Genomic DNA, 6998 nt, shown 5'->3' with positions numbered 1-6998 from the left:
TCTCTATGTATCTCTCTCTCTCTCTCTCTCTCTCTCTCTCTAAATCGTCTCTTTCTCTTTAACTATCTCTAACTCTCTAGCTATTTCTCTCTCCAACACTATCTCTCTACCTCTCTGTCGTCCCCCTCTTACTCTCTCTATAACTCTTTAACTCTTTCTAGATCTCTCTCTCTCTCTCTCTCTCTCTCTCTCTCTCTCTCTCTCTCTCTCTCTTATGTTCTCTCTAACTCTCTAACTTTTTAACTCTCTCTCTCTAACTCTCTCTCTCTCTCTCTTCTCTCTCTCTCTCTCTCTCCCTCTTGATCTCTCTCTATAACTGTCCAAGTCCCTCTCTCTCTCTCTCTCTTAATGTGTGGTAGATTGGTTAGCTCATGGAGTTATTATTCAACACGTCTTCTGTTCGAATCTTACTCTCGTCAGATAGATCATATTAGGTCTCTTGGGATTGTTCCTACGACGTTAAAAGAGCTTCTTTCTTCTGCTTCTTCTCTCTCTCTCTCTCTCTCTCTCTCTCTCTCTCTCTCTCTCTCTCTCTCTCTCTCTCTCTCTCTGTAACTATCTCTCTCTAAACCTTTCTCTTTAATACTCTCTCTCTCTCTCTCTCTCTGTAACTATCTCTCTCTAAACCTTTCTCTTTAATACTCTCTCTCTCTCTCTCTCTGTAACTATCTCTCTCTAAACCTTTCTCTTTAATACTCTCTCTCTCTCTCTCTCTCTCTTCTCTCTCTCTCTCTCTCTCTCTCTCTCTCTGTAACTATCTGTCTCTCTAAACCTTTCTCTTTAATACTCTCTCTCTCTCTCTCTCTCTTGTCCGTTTCGTTCTGTACCTTCCGCCTCCCTTACTTGCCGCCTGTTCGCATCTGTCTGTACCTTTTCCCCCTTTTTGCCTCTGCCCGCCTCCCCCTCTTGTCCGTTTCATTCTGTACGTTCCGCCTCCCTTACTCGCCGCCTGTTCGCATCTCTCTGTACCTTCCGCCTCCCTCACCCCACCCACCCTTCCTCAGGCCCCTAAGGCAGCAACATAACTCTCGGCTTGAACCCCTCTCTCTCCCTACTGCTGCTATCGTTTCGCGCTTGTGTCATGGATTAATTTCGAATCCATTGGCTGTGAGAAGTTTTGTAAAAAGTCATGGCCAAGACCGGGTTTAAAGAGGAGCTCGTGAAAGTGGAGGACAAGCTCGGCACAACTATCAAAGAAAACAAGAAGATGGTCGACTCTTCCATTACCGCAATCATAAACTGCCTCTCCAAACTCGAGAAGGGATTTGACAAAATCCAAGAGCTCGAGTTGAGAACATCCAAGCAAGAGTCTGAGATTTCAGCCTTAAAGGAGGAACTAGTGGAGGCCAAACTGCATGCTAAAAGTCAAGCGGCTGAAATCTCAGCCCTCAAAAAGGAGTTGGAAGCCACTTCAAAAAGCAAGCTTGAGGATGGAGAATTTCAGCCCTCCTTTATTGAAGAGCTGAATACCATCAAGGAACAAATGAAGATCATTCGAGAGGAGGAGGAGCAACATAAACAGAAGACATCTTCATGGGTGGAGGTGATCACAAAGACACAAAAGAAGATGGACGAGGCCGAGAAATGGATCGAGGTCGCCAAGAAAGGGAAAGGTAAAGAATCGCCACCCATCCCCACTCCCACCATCATCAACATGACCCTTGAAGAGGAGCAAAGGAGGAAGACCCGGGCCTTACATGTACGAGTGTCCGGTCTAAAAGACCATGATGATGCGGAAGGGGAAACCAAGGAGCTCTTCTCTATGATGGGCATTGAAGCCACGCACACAAAGGCATGGAGAGTGGGAAAGAAGAGAGAAGGTAGTGGCGAATCTTCTTCTAAGGAGAGAGCACTTATCATTCGTTTCCCCTCCACCATGGAAGCGAAGAAGAACTTCTTGAAGAGACGTCCTACACTCAAGCAAACGGGAATATTTCTTGGAGATGACCTCACACTCTCGCAACTTGCCCACATGAAAGAAGTTATGCCCGAGATAAGGGCAGCCCGAGAGAAAGGGAAAGTGGCCTTCTATAGAGATGGTAGAGTGGTGATTATGGAGAGGCGCTCTTCATGACGGTGCGAGACCTATGGGACTACACTCAAAGTTGCTACTTGGAATTGTAATGGATCTCTACGCCTTGATGTAGGGGCTTTTGAGGATAGTTTCACTGGGAGGGACATCATCTTCTACTGTGAGATGCATCAGGCTCCTGGACAGTCCATGCCACATGTTAGTGGATACCGATGGGAGACAGCTTGTAGACAGGAGACTCGTTCAGAGCATATAGAGGACGGGGCTCAAGAGGAGTGGCAGTATTGTTTAGAGAGGAGCTATAGCCACTGATACATATAGTCCGCAGAGATGAGCAGGCTAGGTACATGTGGGTTAGACTGAGGGCAGAGACCGGCAGATATCTCTACATTGCTATATGCTATTTTGCTCCTAGTACATCAGTGTATGCATCACCTAGCGGGCAGTCTCCCTCTTCTATTTTGGATGATGACATTTGGGAGTTCTCCAGGGATGGTGACATCATTCTCTTGGGGGACTTCAATGCTAGGACCACCCACCATAACCAAACAGTATTTTATGATACCTCAGAGGAGATGTTGAGGGAGCTTGATGTTAGGGATATGGGCCTATCTAGACTCTCACAGGATGAGGAACATACAGTGTATGGGCGGTATTTGATAGACATGGGGACTGCACATGGATTGGCCATCCTGAATGGCCTACAGAGATTCCCGACATCGGGCGGTTTCACTAGCTTTCCACATCGGCATGGTGCTAGTACAGTGGACTATGTTATGGCTCAGCCCAGTCTCATTCCCTCTTTTCAGGATTTTATGGTAGGCACTAGGCCGGTTGGAATAGCAGTGGATCATGCTATCTTGTCCTTCACTCTCACATTTCAGTTCAGCACCGCTACATTGGGACAAGTCTCCACACACACTCGTTATACCTTTACGAGGGAGACGGACACCGTATACACGGATGAGATATACAGACGCCTATGTGCCGAGTGTTGAGATTCAAGCTCGATGTCAGTGTGAGCCAGCTATGCTATGTGCTGGCAGATTAGGTAGGAACATGTGTGAGACATAAATGACCGCGTGTCCAGCTGGTCATAGTGTGTGGACATTAGCTAGGGTTAGTAGAGTGTGGACACAACTCATGGTGTGTTGTGTGGATTATGGATTAGTGCATTATGCTTTGTGTGAGAGTGGACATGGCTTCCCTCTATGGTTAGGGTTTGCAATATACTTTAGGGTTTGCTCCTGTGTGTGTGTCTCCTCCCCCTCTACCGATCTTTCAACATGGTATCAGAGCCTTGTGCTGTTTATTAGGGTTTATGAGTGAGTGAGTGAAGAGGGAGAAGAAGCTGTGAAAAGAAGCTGTGAAGCTTGCCATTGGAGCTGTGAAGCTTGGGGCACACCGAATCTTATCAAATCTGAGAGCTAGGCCTACCGGGTAAGGTCTTCTAAACATCCTTGAGCGGATTGCAGGTGAAACAGGCAAAAGCAAAGCACTTTAGAGCAAATCAAAGCAAAGCAAAATTCTGGTTTTTGAAGCTTTCCATTAAAGCTTGACAACATTGATGTATGGTGGAAATACGTGTGATTCTGGCAAAAGACATATGCATTTGTCAAAGAGGGATGTATTGGCAACCCATGTGCAAGCCTTGAACAAATTTTGGAGCAATTTGGATGTATTTGATTGAGTGAAAATCTCTGGTTTTTGAGCTCTCACAAAACAGTGAAAAAGAAGCCCAAAATTGATGCATTTGGAGTGAGATTTTGGCAAAAATTGAACCATTGGTGGATCACACACATGCCTAGGTGTCTTGGGGACTTAAAACCATCTTCAATTAGCATCACAAAGCCTCCCAAATCCCCTAATTGCAGGCGGCGCAGCTCACAGAGTGAAAACAGGGCAGTTTTTTGGTTTTTTACCTACGAGGAGATTGAGGTGCTTGATATCTTCCACAAATACCTTAGCAATTGGATGCTTTACATCTTGGAGAAGGGGGCTATGTGATTTGTTTGGTCAATGATGCTTAATTGAGCTGGGAATGAGCTGATTAAAACAGGCTGTCCACTGGTTGCAGAGAAACAGAGCATTTTAATCGAGCAATTAATCTTTGGTGTTTTACAATTGGACGAATTCCTCTTACATGGACTTGATGGACACTATTGCTAAGCCAATGAATGCCTGGTTGCTCAATTTGGTCAAATATTGAAGAAATTAGAGCCAAATCATTACTGGTTTTTCTGGTTTTTCTGGTTTTTCCAAAAACAGAAAAAGGGGTTTTCAAAAATTGATAATTACACATGTCAGATGGAGTTGATACTCAACATTGAGGTTCATTAGGTGTCAATGCAAGTTGCCTAGACTTGATTGCATCATTACATTGCGATTTGGAGCCTTGGAAGGCGTGTCAATTCAGGGTATCCCGCACTGAGTGAGTCAGTTCATCTCGGATGATTACAGGTTGATTTTCTACATCAAAATTGGAGTTTGTTGGCTACCTTGGAGTATCTGGAACATTCATTGGAGTGTGGTTGAGATGAGGAAGGCTCATTTACAGATTTGAAGTGTGCGGAAGGTGTACGCATTGAGCAACATGTCGGACAATCCAGTTCAGATTGTTGGTGAAAAGCTAGATAGGAAGAACTTCCAGGCATGGAAGTACAGGATAAAGAGTTTCTTGAAAGGAAAAGGATTTTGGAATCTCATTCCAGGTGCTGAGCGAGAGCCTGAGCTACCTCGGCAACCTACAGCAGCTTATTGCTCATAAGCAATGGTCAGAGAGAGCATTCAAAGTGCTGCATTATTTGTCTATATGCATTTCTGATGCTATGCTCATACACATTTAGGATGCTGAGAATCCCAAAGATGCATGGGATACTTTGGTCAAGATGTTTGATACAGATACGAGTGCTCGCAAGTCTCAATTGCGACAGCAGATACACAATGTGAAAAGGAATAAAAGGAGCATACATGATTATGTGCAAGAAATCAAGAAGTTTGCAGATGCATTGGCCACAATAAATGCCCCCATGCCTGATGATGATTTGGTGGATATTACCTTGCGTGGTCTTGGCAAGGAATACAAATCTTTTGATACATCTATCGCAGTGAGGAGTACAGGTCTACCCGACTTTGATGAGTTGGTTTCACTCTTGTTGGTTGAGGAAATCAAGCTCAGTGATTCATTTCTGGATGCATCTACTAGCCATGATGATGGCAGAAATCAGGCTTTCTACTCGCAGAGAGGCTTTAGAGGCAGGGGGAGATTTGCATCACGTGGACGTGGTGGTAATGGTCGTGGATGGCAGGATAGGCCTCCACAACAGAATTTTCAGCCTTCATATGGTGCTCGAGGTGGTCGTGGATATGCACCTCAGCGAGGCAGAGGTACCCCCCGCGTGACGTTGGCAAGGCCAACAAAATTCTATGCAAGATATGGAATGCCATTATTGTGGCAAATATGGTCATATGGCGAGAGATTGCTTTCGCAAACAGAATGATTTGAGAGGGGGAAGAGCACAACGTGGTGGTCATTATGGTGGAAACTATGCACAACATGGTGGCAACTATGCATCAAGTAGCAATGATGGAACTGCAAATCATTTATTTGCCATGAAGCATGTTGTGGGTTCTATGACAACAAATGCTGAGAATGATGATACATGGTATATGGACTTAGGAGCATCAAATCATATGACATGCCATGGTGAATGGTTTGAGCACATGAAGCCAATGGATGTCAAAGGCTATGTGGAAACAGGTGATGATACCCAGCATGTCATTACACATGTTGGAAGTGTACCATTGGTCATGCATAATGGTCAGACAAAGTCTATGTCAGATGTGCTGTATGTGCCTTCGATCACTAAAAGCTTGGCCTCAGTTGGTCAAATGGTAGAACAGGGATTACAGGTTAGATTCAATGAGCATGGATGCTTCGTTGAAGATTTTAAACATGGATGTAGAGTGATTGCTAAAGGCAAGAAAGAAGGAAGATTGTTTAAGCTGGATGCTGGAATTCCTGAGCTAAAATCAGCCATGTTCTCAAAGAGCAGGAATGTGGTACAGGACATTGATATGTGGCACAGGAGGATTGGCCATGTCAATATACAGAGATTAAAGAACATGCAAACAAGAGGCATTGTCAATGGTTTGCCTAGGCTCAAATATGATGGACATATGCATGTTTGTGAAGCCTGTCAGTTTGCCTAGGCTCAAATATGATGGACATATGCATGTTTGTGAAGCCTGTCAGTTTGGGAAGCAGGCAAGATTGAGATTTCCTAGAGAAGGAAATATGAGTAACGGGCCACTTGAGATAGTACACAGTGATGTATGGGGTCCTGCACAAAACCCATCTATCAAAGGCAGTTTATACTATGTTACATTCATAGATGATTTCAGCAGGATGACATGGATATACTTTCTGAAAGAGAAGAGTGAAGTGTTGGAAAAATTCATGGATTTCAAAGCTTTTGCAGAAAAGCAGTATGGCTACTGGATTAAATGTCTGAGGACAGATGGAGGTGGTGAATACACCTCAAAAGCTTTTGAGCATTTCTTGAGGAAGCATGGAATAAGAAGACAGTTGACATGCAGGTATACACCTCAGCAGAATGGTGTGGTTGAGAGAAAGAATAGAGTTATATGTGAAGTGGCAAGGGCAATGCTTAATGAAAAGAGCATGCCAGATTACTATTGGGCAGAAGCATGTGCTACTGCAGTTTATATATTGAACAAAACACCTATAGCAGCCATTCATGGAAGCACGCCAGAGATGCGGCTCACAGGTTACATGCCAGACATTGGACATCTCAAAGTTTTTGGATGCATAGCTTATGTACATGTGCCTGATGAAAGAAAAAGGAAGTTGGATCCTAAGGCAGAGAAATGTGTATTTGTGGGATATGCACAGGATCGAAAGGCATACAAATGCTATAACCCTCAAACTAGACAAGTGGTCATC

Source organism: Cibotium barometz, chromosome 20, assembly GCF_041138505.1.
Source record: "Cibotium barometz isolate CiBa-2024 chromosome 20, ASM4113850v1, whole genome shotgun sequence".
Lineage (NCBI taxonomy): Eukaryota > Viridiplantae > Streptophyta > Polypodiopsida > Cyatheales > Cibotiaceae > Cibotium > Cibotium barometz.
This window is presented reverse-complemented; position numbering follows the sequence as displayed.